The following is a 21,173-nucleotide window of genomic DNA, read 5'->3' on the forward strand; positions in this document are numbered from 1 at the left end:
AACCCCGCTCCTGCCCTCGAGCAGATCATTTCTAAGCACTCTACAGTCCTGAAACTAACTGGCTAACATAATATCCTCGTCTCCATTTTCAAGGAAGCCGGCAGCTCAGAGATGCTAAGTAGTTGTTCAAGGTCACTAGCGTACCTAGGTTTCCAGACAGTGTGTTCTAAGTCTAGAGCATATGGTCTCTCCATATTGCTACCCTACCTCCCATTATTTATCGTCTCATTCATCCCCCAAAAGACTGGAGGCTTTAAATTTAACAACTCAATTATGGTCTATATGGACACAAGCGAAAAAGTACTGCTGCTGTCGTTCTAATTCATGCATGCATGGGCTTATCCCACACAACACGGTTAAAACATGTCTCTGTGACCTGTGAGTGGACGCCGACAAGTTCTCTGCGTACTGCACTTGTCTTTGTCTCCTTCGAGTGCTTCCAAAGCAAGAAAGTCCAATCCAAACAGTGGATTCGGAAGGGATCCGCTGGGAATTCTCCTATGTTCAAGGCAGAGAGAGACCAAGTCAGAGAATTAGGACAACTGTTTTGGAAATTCCAAAGGGGTCATTCTTGATACATTTTCTTGAAGGACCCATAGGGGTTTCTTATGAAAAACTTTTAAGAAATTGGAAAACTGCATTGATGAGAAAGGCTAGGAAATTTGCACTGAGGATTTATTTTTTCTATCACAACAATACATCTGCTCATTCTTCAAGAGTCACAAAGGCCTTCCTACAAAGATGCTGTTGGAAAGAAACCCTTACCCCATTCACGCTACAATCCTGCTCTTGGCACAATACATTCTTTTTTCCCCCCAAAACACACACTTTTCAAAGAAACACAATCTGACTCCCTCAAGGATGCCCAGGCTGCCATTATGATGTGATATAAATTTAAAAACACAATTTTTAAGAGCAGGATTAGAGGAAAAAGCACCGCCTGAAGAAACACGGACTTAGATGGAGGATATATTGGGAAACAATAGCTTCACATTTTTATATTTTTGTTTAATAAAGGTTTTTAATATTTTGAAACAATAACATTTTACTTATGGTCATAATTCAGCCTCCTAAGAATTTTTGTAGCATGAACAAATTTCTTTGTGATTTATTCTAATGATAAATGGTCTCCAGTGTTATAGACGCAAAACTGGATCAATAATGTATTTGCCCAAGGCCATACTCTATTGATGCAGTTGATATTACAGGGTTGTGATTTTGTCATATTATGACACCCAAAGTAAACCTGATACGTGCAAACCCCATGGACAAGTAGACGGAGTCTGGGCTCCTACTTAACAATAGCCAAAATTCAAGATCACTTAGCTCTGATAACATGGCCCTGCTCAATACTCACTTTCATGAAAGATTACTGAAGATAAAGATTCTACAGCAAAGTGAGGAGAAGAAAGTAGATGGTGCCCAGCTATCCACCTAAAGCTTCTGAGGTCTTAAAGCCTTGTATTCAAACAAGCAGTCAACTAAGGGAGGAGTCCACTAAGTCCACACAGAGGAAGCAAACCAGCTTGTGTGATTCAAAGATGACAATTACAACTTTTGAATATTGTGAAGGGAGATGTATCAGAGCTAAAATTATGAATACTCAATTTATAGAAGGCTATGGAGGACAGTGAAAACCCATCTGCAGAGTATCTGGTCAGATTGAGCCACTGACAGATCTGCTCTAGCCACAGGCAAGAATCTCCAAGAGTCAGGCAGAGACTGTTGTAATCTTGAATATACTGAATCGAACTAGGTACTTGAACCTAAGAACTCCCTATAGACCCGGCCTGAGTTAGTTCTGTGTCCAAGTATCTCTTACTTGTTCCATGACAGAAATTTCTTCCCTGCTTTTTGGAATGTTGATGAGAGTCTTTTTTTCTTACTCATTATTGGTATTTTACTCTTTATATTATTATTGTTGTTATGTCCTTACTACTTTATTTCTAATGTGGTTTTTCTTGTTTCTGTTGGGTTTCCAGTTTGTTACCCACCAGAGGAGTGGATTCATAGTGATAATAGGGGAATGTAGGGGTGAGGGACAAGCAATTGGGGGAGGGGGATTTCAGGAATAGGAAATGAAGACAGGAGGGGGGGAGTACTAGAGCTGACTGATTAGACAACTCATTTTAAGGGTGATTCGACCATGATTGTGGTGGTGATGGGGGTGTTTCTAAAATTGATATGTACTCTTACAATTCTCTTTGATATGATTGAATGATTGAACTATTGAAGTGTACGTTATATAAATTATGTGCCAATAAGACTGCTAAAGAAAAATCAAAGGGCTGATACCCCATTAAGATTTTCTCCAGGTATGAGAGCTACCCCAGCCACAGTTTGGCCTTCATGAAGAGGATTCAGAATAACCATATGGTAATAATTTCTTTCAGAAGAATTAATACCAGACTAGTTCCAAGGAGTTGGAGATTAATGATGTCCCCAATGGCCAACTCTTCCAGTGCTAGTTTGTTCTATTTCCCCCCTACTCATCTCTTCAGTACACTCCTTTGTGGTTGTGTGATTTGCAACATCTCACAGACACTTTGCACACTTTGAAGATATGTCACACATGATGGTACGTACTGCTTCACGCCAGTCCTGAAATCAAGCAGAGGGGAGCCAAATGCAGAGTCCAGAGCCAGCGGCCACCATTGGCCCAAAGCCCGAGCAGGTCTTGTTTCTGCCCAGGCTAGGTCAGGAGAGAGGGCCGCAGAAAAGGGCCCTCTCATTGTGGAGGGCTTGATTTGTTTTATTTTAATCATTCAGCCAGCCAGCCAGGGAACATGACGGATGATGCCGTACTTCACATTCTCTAGCAAAGAGAGTATATCAAGAACCACAGTAACTACTGTGACTTTTAATTTTGGTGCTGGAGAAGAATATTAAAAGTATACCATACCACAGACTGCTAAAAGGACAAACCTAGCTATCTTGGAAGTAGCAAGGCAAGCATGCTCCTTAGAGGCAAGGATGGCAAAGTATATCTTACATGCTTTGGACATGTTGTCGTGAGAGACTAGCGCCTGGAGAAAGACATCGTGTTTGGTAAATTGGAAGGGCAACACAAAAGAAGAAGACCCTCATGGAGATGGATTGACACAGTGGCTGCATCAGTGGGCTCAGGCACAGGAGGAGTCGTGAGGCTGCCGCTGGACCATGCAGTGCTTCGTTCTCTTGTGCACAGGGTCACTGGTTGGAGTCGATTTGATGGCATCCAGCCACCAGTTGCATCCCACCCTCATCCTGCAAGACCCAGCAACAAGTTGCATCCCACCTTCATCCTGAAAGAGACCTCTCTTCAAAATGGCATCATAACCATGGCGCAAAGGCTAAAATCCACAATACATCTCCAAACGGATTGTGGCAAAGGACACTGAGGCTAGAAGGGCCACATTAGGTAATCACCTACATCTCAACCAGGGACACCGTAGATGATGCCGGTTCAGAGACTATTCAGTGCTGAGACTTAAGTTCAAGCTGCAATTATCCTCAGCATTCAACAAGCCACCTCCCCAGCAAATTGAGCTCACTGATCAAGCTTTATCTTGAAGCTCAGATCAACGACACTAGAAGGTTGTATTAGTCAGCCCTTACAATACGTTCTCCCCTTATCTTGCCATCATGCAGTCTCCAATCAGCTGCCGACACAAAGACTCTCTCTCGTTCTCAGAGTTCAGGTGGATCTTAATTTTGGAGCATTCTGCATGGTGGGTATCTTATAAACTGCACTAATATATTTTACCCCATTTTAAAAGCCTCTTTAAAGAGAATTCCGGCAGAAAGTGTCTTGCTTTTTTCGTGGTCCAGTTTTTTTCCTCTCTACCCACCATTATCACCAACAGTCTGAATAATATCAGGGATACACATACGTTAGCTAACTTATCGTCCAGCCTTCTCTCACATCAATGTCTCAATTTCACTCACCACCACAACGAAATAAAAGTTTTGGGACTTCAGAACACTCACAACAAACAGTAAACAAACAAACAAAATTGCATTGGTGAGAATGGAAGTGGATTGGAACAGAGACCCAAAGCCCACCTATGGACAATGGAACAACCCCAGAAGGGTCGCAGGAGGAGGTATTCAATCAGGGTGCAGTAGAGCACCAATGAATGGGTCATGCAATATATCTCTGATTTCTTGAGGCCTCCTCACTGCCTGCTATCATGATCCCAGTGCCACTTCCCAATCTAGACTAGCCGGGAGCATGTACATAGGTACAGGCAAGAGATAAAACCCCCAACACATGGAGACCGGGAACAGAAATGGGAATAGAGATACCAAAAGCATAGGGGTTAGGGCGGTAAGATAGGGGAAGCCGATCGTAATGAATGGCACATAACTACACACCCCCATCTAGGGGGAAGGACAAGAGAAATCAGAAGGGAAGGGAAACAGTGGTTGGTGTGAAATTTGAAAATAATTAGCAATCTACAATCTATCAAGGGGCCATGAAGCTTGGGGAGGGAGGAGGGAGGACAAAAAAGGAAGAGCTGATCCCAAGGGCTCAATGGAAAGTATACGTCTAGAAAAGAACGATGGAATATATGTATGAATATGTCAGATACAACTGATGTACGAATTGTAACAAGAGTTATAAGAGCCCCCAATAAAATGATTATAAAAAAAAGAGAAAAGTTTTGTTTTCATTTTTTCCACAAAATTGTAATTCATGCCTTTACTCCATCTACTTTTAAAGTACCGCAGTGGTTACAGGTAGACTCTGTAACACCAAGTCTGGATGCACCAAGTTCAAGTGTCAGCAGCAGCACTGACCAGTTGTACGGTATGAAGCATGTCCCTAAATCTTTCTGCACCTGTTTCCCTTTATGTCAAATAAAACCAAGGATATCTATCAGAAGGACCCTGGTGGCACTGTGGATTAAGCATTGGAGGGCTGCCAGCCAGGTCAGCAGTTCACTCACATGAACTGCTCTGTCTTCTCACACCAAGATGTAGTCTCGGAAACCCGGTGAAGCCCTTCTACTTCGTCCTGCAGACACTATGAGCCAGAATCTTCTCGATGGGGATGGTCAATGGTGGGTGCATCTACCTTGAGAAAATGTACCGTCTTAGTTACTTAATGCCGCCATAACAAATTTACCACAAGTGGGTGGTTGGAATGAAGAAAACCTATATTTTCTCACAGTTCAGGAGGCTCCAAACTCTCAAACTCACTGCCACCGAGTCTGTGCAGACTCATAGGGGCCCTGCCCTGTAGGACAGTCCTTCTGGGAGTAGAAAGTCTCGTGGTTAGCAGGCCCATGTGCAACCTCTATGCTACCTGGCCACCTTCAGAAGGCTACAAGTTTGAATCAAGGTCATGGATGTAGGGAGTAGTCTTTCATTGTCTACTAGTATTTCTGCTTTTAATGGCAGTCAGTGATTGTGGACATTCAAGGTGCATCTATTTCTAGGGTCTTTCTTTCTCTCCCTCCCCTCCCCACATGTGTATGTCTACATGTAGTCTGCTCTTTTTATAACCTAAAAACTGATTCCAATTTGGACACACCCTCGTCTGCTATCACCTCATTATATAACAAAAGAACTTGTCTAATTCAAAATAGGCTCCTATTTATAGGATTAGGGCGTAGGTTTTCAATACGCCATTGAAGTTTTGTCCTGCAGAGTCTAGATCATAGCTGAATAGCACACCTAGGACAAAGTCGATGCTAAATAAATGAAAAATATTATTATTTAGTCAATTGACAAAACTTTGGCTCTGGAAGATCATTTGCTCAAGTTGGTCCCTACTTAAGCCTCTTAAATTATCCAAGAGGTTTCTTGTATTTTTCTAGGATTTCAGTGAGATGTGTCAATCAAGAACTTGTGTGTGTGTGTGTGTGTGTGTGTGTGTCAGTTTTTGTCAAACGTCTAACCCAAAGCTATACTCTGCTTTGAGAAGTCTAGTTAGATTTTTTATGAAGAAACTGGAACATTTTCATATGTCATGTCACAAAGGACATTATTTTGACTCAGCATTATATCCACATGCCCTTTTAGAAAAGACATTGAGAATATTTGCTGAAGTAAGAAACAAACTATGGAATGAATATTAACTTCAGTTATTTTAATCAGCTGATTAAAAAGATGAAAACTTTAAAAGCACACTGAAATTAAGCAGAGCTCTGGAGGTAATTAGACATTTAATTATAAAGTTATAAAGTAAATTTGTACATCTCTTAGTTATTATTTACTTTTAAAATGAAATTTGTATTAAAATATTTTTCTGTAGCCTTGAAAAAATAGAACCAGAATAAGTACACTGAAAGATGATCTCTTCCTATGTCTTGCTATTTATAGATCAGCTGTATGACATCCCCATTTTGTAACTGAGAAATGTAAGACTCAGGAAGACTTGTTTGCCCAACTGTTTGAACTAATGACACAAACAGGTCTATAACCAGGTCTTTTAATTTCCCAAAGAGCATTCCCCATATGAAATACATTGGCGGGGACTTGCATTTTGCTGACTATACAATGGATACTCAAAAGTGTTTTACTTGTTTTTCCTTAAAGTCTATTAATTATAAGCATTCAAATTTTTTTCAATTGAGAAATTGATACTGTTTTGGGTCAGGAGAATATGACAATAAATGATGGGGATATAATGCATTTTCCCAGGATAACGTGTTATATTTTTCATGTAATGGAGTCAATTTGGCTAAAGACATCAAGCTTTAAAGGAAAATCACTACATGGTGGATAAGAAACCGATATTTTTTTTCCTTAGTGCGGAGAAAATTGGAGTACAGATAGCTGAACGCTATGCCTAAATGATATCAAAATCCTTTCAATTTTCATCTGGGTGTTCTTGACATTGTCTAGAGTCAAAGCAAATTTCTGCAAGTCATGGAAACTCAGAGTGGAGGATTAAAGAAGGAAATCCAGATTTTTAAGACCCCTCCCTCATCATCACTTTGTTCCTTTGACAGTACTGCTTCTGTGTGCTGCATTGTTGCTAATTTCTTCTTTTTTTTCTAAAAAAATCACTTTTTTTGAAAATGTTTATTGTACTTGAAGTAAATAAATTATTTTATAATCATTGATGGTCAAATTAAATTTAAAATATTTTTAGATAAAGTAAGCAATCATGTTGGGTTAACATTCCCTCGATTAGAAATAGTCCATAGTACCCTTTATCAATTATCAATAGACTTACTATAAAAAATATAATAACAGATAACTTGTGTTTGGGTAATTTGGGGATGAAAGTAGCATTTTGAGTAGGCATAACTCAGTATATATTTAATAGCCATATTTCTGTTGTGGTAGGCCGCCATTGAGTCAGCCACCATCTGGGGGCAATACAATGTACTTCAGAATACAAATATTCCCAGGGTTTTTCTTGACTGTAATCTTTACCAAAGCCAGCCGCTGGATGAGGTTGAACTGCCAAACTTTAGTCTAGCAGCCAATCACACACTGTTTATAAATCACGGGTTCCTTTTTAATGGGCATAGGTGGAGATAACCTAATTGGTGTGATGCTGAATCTTTCCAAGGAGGAAAAAAAAGTCCTCTTCCTTAATGTCATCTAAGTAGTCAAAATTAGGTTGTTGAAGGCATATAATGCTTAGGCTAGAGTCTTTGTCCTCAGTCACTCTACCATTTCAGACAACCACTATTTCATTTTTCCTTTAAAATTCACACAAAAGTCAAGGAAAATAATATAGCCACAAAATGTTATTAATATGTACTATACCTACTTGGAGGCTTAAAAAGTTCATGGAAATTTTCATTTATTTTAATTCCATTTTCTGTGAAATTTTTGTAGTTCCCCAAGTATATATAATGATTCTTATGATGATATTGAAGAATATTGAATATACCATGGATTGCACAGAGAATCAAAAGTCAGTCTTGGAAAAAGTACAATCCAAATGCTTCTCAGAAGGGAGGATGATGAGACCTACAATGTACCTGTCATCAGGAGGAGGCTGTCCTGAGGAAGGACACTGCTTCTGCTAGAAGGTCGACGAATTACAGGAACAGCCTCAGTGAAATGGCTTGATAGTGGCTACAACAATAGGCTCAGAAATAATGAGGAGGAGAGTGAAGAGCACAGTTTGGGCAGTGTGTGCTTCTGATGTACATAGGTGCCCTGTGCTGTTGTTGTCGTTGAGTAAATTGGGACCCACGGGGGGACCCTATGCACAACAGAGTGAAACATTGCCAGGTCCTGCAATGTCCCCACAATTGTTCCTGTGCTCCAACCCATTGTTGCAGCCACTGTAGCAATCCATCTCATTGAGAGCCTTCCCCTGCCCCTCCACCTTACCAAACATGGGGTCCTTCTCCAGGGAGGGACTGTACCCTCCTGACAATACGGTTAAAGTATGTACGAGGAAGACTTGTGATCCTTGCCTCTAAGAAGCCCTCTGGCCAGACTACTTCCCAGACAGATTGGCTTGTCCTTTGAACAATCCGTGGTACTGTCAATATTCTTTTCCAGCACCTCAGTTCAAATCCCTCGATTCTTCTTCAGCCTTCCTCAATGTTTAATTTCATATGAGACAGTTTAAAAGTTCATGGGTTGGATCAGGAGCACCTTCCTCAAAGCAACGTCCTCGCTTTTAAATACTCTTAAGAGGTCTTTTGCATCAGATTTACCTAATGCACTACTCTTTTAATCTCTCGACTGCTCCTCCACTGTGAATTGATTGACTGTATACCCAAGCTAGCTGACACAATCCATAGCAACTTCAACCTTTTCTCCATTTATCGTGATGTTACCTCTTAGTCCCATTGTGAGGGTTTTGATCTTCTTCACATTGAGTTGAAATCAATATTGAAAGCTGCCATCCTTGATCTTCCTAAGTAAGTGCTTCATGGCTTTCTCACTTCCGGAAAACAAGGTTGTGTCATCTATAGATCGCAGGATGTTAATAAGCCTTCCTCCAATCCTGAAGCCACACTCTCCTTTCTATAAGCCAGCTTCTCTGAGGATTTGCTCAGCATACAGTTTAAATCAGTATGGTGAGAATATACAGCCCTGAGACACACCTTTCCTGATTTTAAACCATGCAGGTATTCCCTTGCTCTGTTGCCACAAGTGCCTCTCAATTCATGGACATGGTCTGCACGGGCACAATGAAATGCCCTGGAATTCTCATTCTTCTCAATGTTATCCATGGATTTTTATGATTCACATAATCAAATGCCTTAGCATAGTCAATAAAACATAAGTAAACATCTTTCTAGGATTCTCTGTTTTCAGCCAAGGCCCATCTGAAATCAACAGTGATATCCCTTACTCCATGTGTTCTTCTAAATCTACCAGCTCCCTGTCCATGCTACAACCACCTTTAGATGACTTTCAGCAAAAGCTTACTTGCATGTGATATCAATAATATTGTTCTATAATTTGAGCACTCTGTTTGGTCATCTTTCTTTGGAAAGTGTACAAACAGAGAACTCTTCCAGTCAGTTGACCAAGTAGATATCTTCCAAATTTTATGGCAAAAAGAAGTAAATGTTTCCGGTACTGCATCAACTCGTGGAAACATTTCTGTAGGTGTTCCCTCAACCCCTGGAGTCTTTTTCTTCTCTCTCTCTCTTTTTTTTTTTTTTTGGCTAATGCTTTCAGCGCAGCTTGAACCTCTTCTTTAAGCACCATTGGTTTTGCCCATACGCCGCTTCCTGCAATGGCGGAGTGTCAGCAGTCCTTCGGTCAGTGACTCTGCAGATTCCCTCCATCTCATTTTGATGCTTCCTGCATCAGTCAAACATTCTGATTTCCGTCCACCTCTCCTCAGGTATCCTGCCACTCGTGTCCGCTATGTCAAATCTGTTCTTGAAATGGTCTCGAAATTCAGGTGCAAAACATTCAAGGCGCTTTGTGAGTCTAAATAAATTGACAGCACGTTACCACAAAACACACTGAGAGTTTGGAGGACACAACCCTGAGACCCACCTTTCCTGATTTTAAACCATGTGGTATTCTCTTGCTCTGTTGGCACAACTGCCTCTTGATTCACGTACAAATTCTGCATGGGCACAATGAAGGCTTCTAGAATTCCCATTCTCAACAAAACAACAAACTATGGGGGGTTCAGTTTGTGCAAATATTCATTGAAAAGGTAACAAAAATTTCTGAAGTACCTTAGTACATATCTTATCAAAGTCTACTACATTTTGCCATATTTATTTAATCTGTATGCTGATCAAATAATCCAAGAAATTGAACTATATAAGCAAGAACACAGAATGAGCATTGAAGGAACATTGATTAACCACCTGTGATATGCATTTTTAAAGTTTCTACAAAGCATATAAACATAAACTCCCTTTATATATATATAGTATTTATATAAATTTATATAATAACATATAAAATTATACAATTTATATGCTGTTGTGTTAGATGCCATTGAGTTGGTTCCAGCTTATAGATATCCTATGTACAACCAAACAATACATCACCTGGGCCTGCATCATCCTCTTGTTCTTATGTTTAATTTATATAAAATATATTTTATATAGCATGTTTATATACATAGATATATAAATAGCATAAGAGAATAAAAATGTAAAGGGAGGTAAGGTTTATATGCTAATTTAGATAGTTAATGTTTATGATGCCAACCTGGCTTATAAACACATGTGGGGTTAATTTAAGGGCAGAGAAATAAATGGTACGGTGAGCCTCACCTTTCTAGTTCTTGGGTCTTTTGCTTTCTGATGGTCAGACCAGAGTGCAGCTGTCTTAGCCAGTTCCCTGCTTCAGCTTGTAAGGCTCACTTCCTGCAAGACATCCCTGAGGAGAAACTACATGGACCTACCCCAATGTAGCCCTGGGTGCTGGATCACCCGTGTAGAGACCCCTGCCAGCACTGCGATGCTTACACGTTCACTAATTCGACTTTCCTCTTGCAGTTGGAACCATTGCATGTGTTTTGTAAGATGGAGGAAGATTTTGTGGGTTGGTGTTGGACATATGGGTTAATGTTAGATTTGTGATTTTGGGCAGCACTGGGTTGGGATGTTTTTTTGATGTGCGCATAACCTTTACACAAAACTCTCTTATACATGAGTTTCTGTGGATTTGTTTCTGTAAAGTACCCAGATGAACACACTCATTCAAACTGGCAAAATGCAGAAGACTTTCATAAAATGTATATGTACATGTATGTAAATACTTGCATATGTATGTGCATACATATACTTGTATATGCACATATCTAAGGGGTCTAAAATGCTTATGAAAATGAAATTAAAAGATAACTGAACTTCCCCATGAAAAATTTTAGGATACTTTATATATAAATAAATATATACAAGCTCCCTTATACACATAACTGAGCCTGGGTCTGCTTACCAAAAGAAAAGCCACCAGCCTCTCTGCAGGAGAACGAGGAGATGTCTGCTCCTGTAAATGTTCAGTCTCAAAACCCTATAGAGAGCGCCTATGAGTGGAGCCAACTCCCGTCATGGTTGTAGACCATTTAGTGGTTGCTACGTTGCTTCGGTTTTGTGTATAGTTTAAGGAAGTTTGGAAGAGATGTTGGCTGAGGTGGAGCCATGGCCAAGGATGTTCTGCCTTTGGTATAAGGATTATGTTCCTGAAACTACCTGAGTTTGACCTTGGAGACATTAAGGAAGAAGGTTTTTCTCCTTAGAAAGATTTAGCATCACATCATTTAGGTGATAAGGTGGTTAAAAAGGAGTCTGGGTATCATAAGTAGTTTGTGCTTGGTAACTAACTTAAATGTTGGCCCTTCAAACCCATCCATTGACTCAAAGAAGGATTGTGTAAGAAGTATTGGTTACATAGTGCTAAAACACTTGGCTGCTAAGTGAGAGGTGGGTAAAAGGGTGCCCAGTCCTGTGCCATCCACAAACATTGCACTATTTGAGTTCACTCTTACAGCCACTGGGTCAATTTACTTGAGGATATTTCTGTTTTACACCAACTGTCTATTTTACTAACTATTACATTCTTTTCCAGGACCTGGTCTCTTTTGATAGCATATCCCCAAATGAGAGGCAAAGTCATACTGTCCTTACTTTTAAGGAGGATTCTGCTGGCACTTCTTGAAGAAAGGATTTGTTCGTCATCCTGGCAGTCCATAACATGCTCAATATTCTTGGCCAACACTTACTCAAAGGCATCAATTCCTCTCCAGTCTACCTTATTGTCAAGCTTCTGCATATATATGTGAAGATTTGACATTTTAAAGAGGTATTCTGCAGCAGATTTGTCCAATGCAGTGTATTATTGGATTTCCCAGCTGCAACTTCCATGAGAATTGACTGTGGAGCTAAGTAATATGCAATAGTTGATGACTTAAATCTTTCAGCTCTTCATCATGATGTTTTTATTGCTCCATTTGTGAGAGTTTTATTTTTCTTTATGGTAAGATGTAATCCATACTGAAATTTGGATTCTTTGACCATTTCCAGTAAGTTCTTCATATTCTCTTCACCTTCAGTAGGCAAGGTTATATCATCTTCATATCATAGGTTATAAATGAGTTCCTTGCCTATTGTGATTCTGTATTCTTCATTATACAGTCCATTTGCTCATGTTATTTACTCAGGATGAGACTGGATAAGTATGATGAAAGCATACAACTCTGCTACACACCGTTCCTGAATTTAAGCCACTAAGTATACCAGCTTTGCTCATAGGCTGCTTCTTAGTCTGTGTGCAGGCGCTACGCGAGCAGAGCTAAGTGTTTTATAATTCCCATTCTTCTCAACCTTACCTACTGTTTGTTACTATCTACCCAGTGGAATGTCTTTACGTAGTCACTAAAACATGGGTTCTCATCTTTCTGGTCTTCTCTGCTTTCAGCTAAAATCCATTTGATATCCAAAATGGTATTCCTCATTCTGTGTTTTCTTCTAGACCTTGCTTGAATTTACAGCAGTTCTCTGTCAATGGACCGCTGTAACCATGTTTTAATTATCTTGTGTTTTAATAAATGATATTTTCCTGAAAATGTCCACATTTTATTAGTTTGGCTTGCTTTAGAATAGGCAAAAATAGCTCTTCCTGATAGTTTGCCAAGTAGCGCTGTCTTATAGGGTTTGATTTGGTGCTAGTGTACTACTCTGTCCAATAGGGTCTCCATGAGTAGAAATTGACTCCGTAGCACTGAGGTTTATCTATAATATAAGAGCTCCTTTATAATAAGTTATCCTCTAGATTGAAGCCTGAAATCTTTGTCCTTCATCAGCAAGTGCTTCAAGTCTCCTCACTTTCACAAATAAATATGTGCCATTTATACATTGCACATTGTCAATAACCCTTCCTCCAATCCTGAGGCCGCATTCTTCTTTATGTAGTGCTGCTTCTCTGATTCTTTGCTTAGCATACGGGTTGAATAAGAACAGGAGGAGGTACAACCCTTACGAACACTTTTCATGATTTTAAACTATGCAATATTCCCTTGCTCTGTTGGAACAACTGCCTCTCAATCCATGTGCAGGTTCTACATGAGCAAATTTAAATGGTTTAGAATTTCCATTCTTCTCTAGGGTTTCCATAATTTGTTGTGACTACCCATAGTCTAATGTATTTGAATAGTCAATGAAATACAAATAAACACCTTTCCAATTTTCTTTGCTTTCAGTCAAGATACATCTGCTCTCAGCAGTGATATCCCAGGTTCCACATCCTGGAAACAGATTTCTTCCTCTTTCTCTTGTGGAGACTTTGGTGGGTTCAAACTACCAATCTTTTAACTACCAGCATGCAATTCAGTTAAGTCACTTGGCTCTGCTATCATTCTTTGAAGAGTTAGAAAAGTTCATTACCATCTTCACATGAAAATAAAAGAGACCCATGAGAAGAAAAACACCACTTAAGAAGAAGAACAAAATAGGGGGTTGCACATTTTTCGATCACAAAACTTACTACAGATCCGCAGTCATCAAAATAGCCTTGTACTGGCACAATGACAGACGCATCAGCAAACAGAACAGAACAGAACTGAGAACTCAGGAGGAAATCTATCCATTTACAGACAGCTGATCTTTGACAAAGCCTCAAAACACATGAAATAGGGAAGATATAATTCCTCTAACAAATGGTACTGTCAAAACTAGGTATCTATTTGCAGAAAATGAAACAGGATTCATATCTTAGTCCATATACAAAAACAAACTCAAAATAGATCAAAGACCTAAATATAAAGCCTAAAATTATAAAGACTATTCAAGGAAAAATGGGGACAAACTTGGGTGCCCTAATACATGGCATAAATAAACTATCAAGGATAATTAAAAACACTAACCTCAGAAGGCAAGTTGGATGAATGTGTCCTCCTAAAAATTAGCCTCATACATCAAAAGACTTCACTGACTGACTAAAAAGAGAACTTACATCCTGGGGAAACATAGCACAACATATCAGCCAAGGACTGATCTCTAAAATCTATAGGAAATTTCCAACATCTCAAGAAGAAAAAGACAAACAACTTATTTTTGAAAACATAAAGATGACATTCATGTGGCTGTCAAACACATGGATGAATCCATTCCATCATTAGTTATTTGAGAGCTCTAAGTCAAAACAACAATTAGTTATCTCCCCTGTGCATCAGTAGCAGAGTTAAAACACTAACAACAAACGCTGGAAAAGGTGTGTAGAAGCTGATCCACTCATATTCTGTTGGTGAGAGTGTAAAACAGTACAACCACTGTGGAGAACATTATGGCGCTTCCTTAATATGTTAGAAATAGAAAACGATATAATCCAGCATTCCTTCTGCTAGGTATACAGCCTAGAGAAATATGAGTCACGACTCAGTACATAAACACACACCCATGTTTATTGCAGCAATATTGACAATAACCAAGCAAGTGGAAACAACCTAAAATGCCCATCAATAGAATAATAGATAAACAAACCATGGCATATACATACAACGGAATACTATGCAATACTACACTTTAAGTTGTGAAATATCTCAGAACTTGAATTAATCTAGAGGACAATATGCAGAAGGAACTAAACTGCAGACGGGATTTGTATTATACTAGTATTATCAAAAGTCAAGGAAATGTTTTCACACAAAAAGAATCGTTATTTGGTGGTTACCAGATGTGTAAGGGGAAGAGACGGTAAATCACCGACTGGAGAGTAGATGTATGTTAACTTGAGTGAAGAGGAAGGCTGTACAGATGGGGATGGTAACCCAAATATGATAAAGGCAAAAGAAGACACTGAAAGGAGTAGAAAAGCTGAAAAACCAGGTAAACACTATTATATACACAATTCTGTGATGGTGTGAATAGCAACAATAATCTACAAATTGATACATAAACAATAAAATGAACAGATGTAGGGAGGAGAATGAGGCTATAGATATGTATATCTACAAATATATTCATGAAAATGTTAGCGCATGCAGGGAATAACACTGGAAACACCACTAGCCTATGCCAAGTAATTTGTAAGACAACTGTCTGGTCAATGAATGGAAGAAATCTATATCTGTGCCCACTGCAAAGAAAAGTGACCTAAGAGAATGTGGAAAATATTGAACAATATCACATGCAAGTTAATTTTACTCAAGATGATTAAAAAATGGATACAGCAACACATTGACAGGGACTTACCAGAAATCCAAGCCTGATTCAGAAGAGGATTTAGGACAAGGGATATTACTGATGACTTCAAATGGATCTTGGCTGAAAGTAGAGACTACCAGAAAGATGTTTATTTGTGTTTTATTGACTACAGAAAAGTATTGAACTGTGTGGATCATAGCAAACTACAGAGAACATGGCAAAGAATGGAAATTCCAGAACATTAAAATGTAGAACATGTATCTGGACCAAGAACAATTGTTCAAACAAAACAAAGGAATGAGTAGTTACCAATTAGGCAAAGCGTGTTTCAGTTTTGAACCCTTTCATGATACTTAGAGGAACTCTGATAGTGTAGTGGTCATGCATTGAGCTTCAAAGTACAAGCTCAGTAGTTCAAAACCACTAGTGGTTCTATAGGAGAAAAGATGAAGCTTTATATTCCCACAAAGAGTTAACTGTCTCAGACACTGACAAGAGCAGTTCCGCCCTGTCTTACAGGGGTCCTCTGAGTCAACATCGATTTGATAGCAGTGAGTTCAGTTTTGGTTTAGTTTGTTTGCTTATATTCAAGCTGTATATTGATCAAATAACCCAAGAAGTTGAAGAATGCAGCACCAGGATTGTGTTAATGTGGGTGGACTCGAGAAACAAATCCATAGAAACTCATATGTGCATAAGAGAGAGTTTTATATAAAGGGTAATTGTACATTAAGAAAGCATCCCAACCCAGTCCAGTCCAAGCCCATAAGGCCCATATTAGCTCATATACCCGACACCAATCGATAAAGTCCTCTTCAGACTCACGAAACACATGCAATGATGCAGAATGCAGGACAATCACAGGCCAGTGGGTAGAGAGTCTTTGGATCCAGTGTCTTTGTAAGCATCTCAGCGTTAACAGGGGTTCTCTTGACTTCTCCAGCTTTAGAGGTCTGGTTGCATCAGGGTAGGTCCGTGTGGCTTCTCCAGCTCAGGGCACGAGTGTAGTTCCATGTGTCTTGTCAGTTGCAATGCCTCCCAGGGAGTAGCAGAGAGAGAAGTGTCTCTACCTCCAAGGAGGAAATACTGGATTTCCCAGAATTCTCAGGGGAAGGCCATGACCACACAGAGGTCTCATTGGCTATGACCCAATTTACAGACTAGACTCCACCCCTTCACTCTTAATGCCCTCAAGTCCCAAATTGATACCAGAATATGTAACTACCACACGCATTAACAACCTTCCGTATGTGAATAACAAAACTTACTTGCTGAAATGGAGGAGAGTTTGAAGCATTGGCTGATGAATCCTTCAGTATAGATTACAACTCAACATTTTTAAAAACCTGAAAATGATGATGGCAACAAATGTACAAATGTGCTTGACACAATGGATGGATGGATGGATTGTGATAAGAGTTGTACGAGCTTCATACTTAAGTATTAAGTTGGCGGAAGGACCTTAGGCCTCTACTCAAACACTCTCTCAATGCATGAATACTTTCTTTTATTAAATTGGAACTCTATGATGCTCACTCTCCCGACACAACTGCTGGAGCCAAAGTGGGTGAACAAGTAAATGTGGTGAAGAAAGCTGATGGTGCCCAGCTATCAAAAGAGATAGTGACTGGGGTCTTAAAGGCTTGAAGATAAATAAGCAGCCATCTAGCTCAGAAGCAACAAAGTCCACATGGAAGAACACACCAGCCTGTGTGACAAGTGGTCCCGAAGGAATAAGTTATCAGACATCAAAGAACAAAAAATCATATCATTGACTGCACACCTCCATGATAGGATCGCTGAAGACAAATGGGTGCATAAGCAAATGTGGTAAGAAAGCGGATGGTGCCCGGCTATCAAAAGAGATAGTGTCTGGGGTCTTAAAGGCTTGAAGGTGAACAAGCAGCCATCTAGCTCAGAAGCAAAAAAGCCCACATGGAAGAAGCACACCGGCCAGTGCGATCACGAGGTGCCCAAGGGACCAGGTATAAGGCATCATGCAAAAAAAAAAAAAAAGATATATGTGTGTATATGTATATATATGTGTGTGTGTGTGTGTGTATATATATATACCATATTGAATGAAGGGGGAAGTACAGAGTGGAGACCCAAGGCCCAAGTGTCGGCCAATGGAGATCCCCTCATAGAGGGGTTTAGGAGAGGAGATGGGTTAATTAGGGTGCAAGGTAGTACCGATGAAGAACACAGCTTTCCCCCAGATCCTGGATGCTTCCTCCCCCCAACTACCATGATCCGAATTCTACCTTGCAGGGCTGGATAGGGCAGAGGTTGCACACTGGTACATATGAGGGCTGGAGGCACAGGGAATCCAGGGTAGATGATACCTTTAGGACCAAGGGTGTGAGGGGCGATGCTAGGAGAGTGGAGCGTGAGTGGGTTGGAAAGGGGGAACTGATTACAAGGATCCACATGTGACCTCCTCCCTGGGGGAGGGATGGCAGAGAAGGGGGGGAAGGGAGACTCCGGATAGGGCAAGATATGACAAAATAACGATGTATAAATTACCAAGGGCACATGAGGGAGGGGGGAGCTGGGAGAGAGGGGGGAAAAAAAAAGAGGACCTGATGCAAAGGGCTTAAGTGGAGAGCAAATGCTTTGAGAATGATTGGGGCAGTGAATGTATGGATGTGCTTTATACAATTGATGTATGTATATGTATGGACTGTGATAAGAGTTGTATGAGCTCCTAATAAATTGTTTTTTTTAAAAAAGAGTTGTACGAGCCCCCAGTAAAATGATTTTTAAAAATTAAGCTGTAACAAAAATTCTCATACTTGGACCAATGGACAATATCATAAAACTGAGGAAAGACTGAAGTTGTCAAGGAGTTTATTCTACTTGGACCCACAAGGTTCATGGAAGCAGAAAGAAGGAAACCAGACAATGCATTACACTAGAAAAATCTGCTGCACAAAAGACCCCTTTCAATCGTTAAAGAGCAAGGATGGTACTTGGAAGACTAACAGCCAATAGAAAGGCAAAAGGTATCTCGTACGTAGTTGCCTGGAGAGGCTGAAGCCCAGGCTCCCCACGTGATCTCTACTGATCCCTGGCTAGATGGTAACGTAAGTCCCAGCTCTCTATTCAGCAGCCTCTGATGTTATGCGTTGCAAGGGATTCGAGTACCTTGCTGTAGACTGAGGAGGGTAGAAGGGTGGGCTCCCCACTTGGTGTCTGCTGTGTACACGCTTTTCTTGGCTGCAGTGGGATGATTGTTTCTAAAAGTTTTATTTGCTTTGTCAGGCTGCTTCTCTGCTGATCCTTTGGCAAGGGAGAACATGGCTATTGGGTTGGGAGTTTTATTGGCTGGGTCTGTTAACACGCACCTGGTCTGGGATAGAGAGGTAGGAAGAAACCCCAAGGAATCCACCGCTGTTGGTGGTGATGGGCTATCAAAGGCCCCGAGCCAACGTGTCATTTGCTCTGCTGCTTTCAGAGGCTCCTTACACTTGTTTCCTCTCGAACTTCTAGTGTTTTCTCTTGTACTTATCAGAAAGAATAGGAGCGTGTCTACCCCATGTTCCTAGAATTAGAAGTCGAGGCCTGTTGATGTACTAGCTGAGGATGACATACTTCACGTTTCCTTATTTTACAACTTCTTAAGTTTCCGAATCCGTCCTCTTCTCTTTTATTTATTTTTTGATAAGCAGGCAGTTATTTACTGAGGTGATGTTTTTCTTTTAACTCCTTATCAAGTCACCAACATGTGCTACTTTATCAGCCTCTCCCTCTGGAACTCCCAGTATATTAGGTTCCTGACACTCTGTGAGGGTTTTACCCAATGTTTTGCTACTGCACCATATGGATTTCCAACCTACTAGCCTTCACATCAGTTTTCTGCCCTTAGCTATCTGTTCTCTAAATCAATACCATATGACTTTCTTTTGTAGCTATGGCAGCACCCCTCTAGTACCACATTTTCCCTCAGAAGAGATGAAGTTACGCAGTATTAACAACCCCCAAATCTTCATACCTTATAAAAAAATGAATTCTACCTCCTCACTTAGCCCTCGTGGACATCATGGATCAAATAGAGTCAATCCTCCACCACGAGACCCAGGGCAGCATCACGACCACAGACTTGCATGTTTCCCAGCCCTCTGGCAGAAAGGAAGAAAACCACAGAAGGTGTCAGACGAACAGAACAAAGGGGCATTTCTGAGTGACACACAAACCCAGACAGACTATTTGTGTCTAGAAGGCAGAAAGAACCAAGCAGCGAAAAGCCTGAATGAATTCTAGACCATTATAGGATGCTCTTCCATCTGTAAGAAAAGACGTCTTTTCCCTGAGGATCGCCCTTTGGTCTCTTCTCATGCCAATCATATGTGACCTGGTCATTCTGCTCTCTTAAAAGTTTGAATATTTTTTTATACAGTGGTATATTTTTATCTTTACCCAAGACATGCTCCTCCTCTATAAAATCTCAAGCTAAATAGAACATTTCTGTGATGCCCTGTACTACACGACATGCCCTTCCTCTTTTTTGGGAATTATACCATGAATCATTTGATTAGATAACCGGGACAGAACCAGTGAGTGATGCCTTCTCTCTGATTTTTATACTGCACCTTCGATTATAAAATCACGCACATATAATTTCTATCTCCTAAATATCTATCAAATTCATGCCCATGATTTCTTCCCCCAACTGCACAGTTCATAAATACCGAACTCTTCTCCCGTCTCTGAAAATGACAAGTTTCTCACAGTTGGGGTGAGTATTGCTTTCTCTGGAATATTTTAGAATACTCGAGTCCTCCTGAGACACATTTATTCACTTGATTTACTCCTGGTCAGCCGCCTGAGTCATTCGCTCAGGCAAAGGCGCCTTCTGCAAGCGCTCCCACACTCTCGGGCTCGCCTTCTCTTTAAGTGCCTCCACCGGCCTCCGTCGGCTTTCATCCAGAGTATTCACCGACCGCTCACAGCACAACCCCCTGTGCACACTTGCAAAGCACAAGTTTATGCATTTTTGCCCCAAACCTACAAAAGTAGAAACTCTGGCAGGAAAGCCTAGAAACCTGTAGTTTCATCGAGAATCCAGGGAGATTTTCATGGACAGTAAAGGTGACAAACCACTGTGATAAGTCATAAGCAAGAGCCTGTTTGTCTGTCGACCCCTGAGGTTTGCTTATTTGCTTATTGATAACTCTGTCCCTGAGATCTAACAGAGACTCAATAAGTGTTGATAAATAAGAGAAATAATGAATGCGGGGTGCATTTTAAATAAGATAAAGCAATTGTTCATGCGGTATGATTTCAGAGAAGACTAATTGTGCAATCTAGTTGGATTCTTTTTTTTATCATTATATTGGGGGCTCATATAACTATTTTTTTAACATTTTATTAGGGACTCATACAACTCTGATCACAATCCATACATACATCAATTGTGTAAAACACTTCTGTACATTCTTTGCCCTTATCAATTACAAAGCATTTGCTCTCCACATAAGCCCTTTGCATCAGGTCCTCATTTTTTCCCCTTCCTCCCCGCTACCCCCTCCCTCATGAGCCCTTGATAATTTATAAATTATTATTTTGTCATATCTTGCCCTGTCCCACGTCTCCCTTTGCCCCCTTTTCTGTTGTCCGTCCCCCAGGGAGGAGGTCACATATAGA

The sequence above is a fragment of the Tenrec ecaudatus genome, chromosome 7 (assembly GCF_050624435.1).
Source record: "Tenrec ecaudatus isolate mTenEca1 chromosome 7, mTenEca1.hap1, whole genome shotgun sequence".
Taxonomy (NCBI): Eukaryota; Metazoa; Chordata; class Mammalia; order Afrosoricida; family Tenrecidae; genus Tenrec; species Tenrec ecaudatus.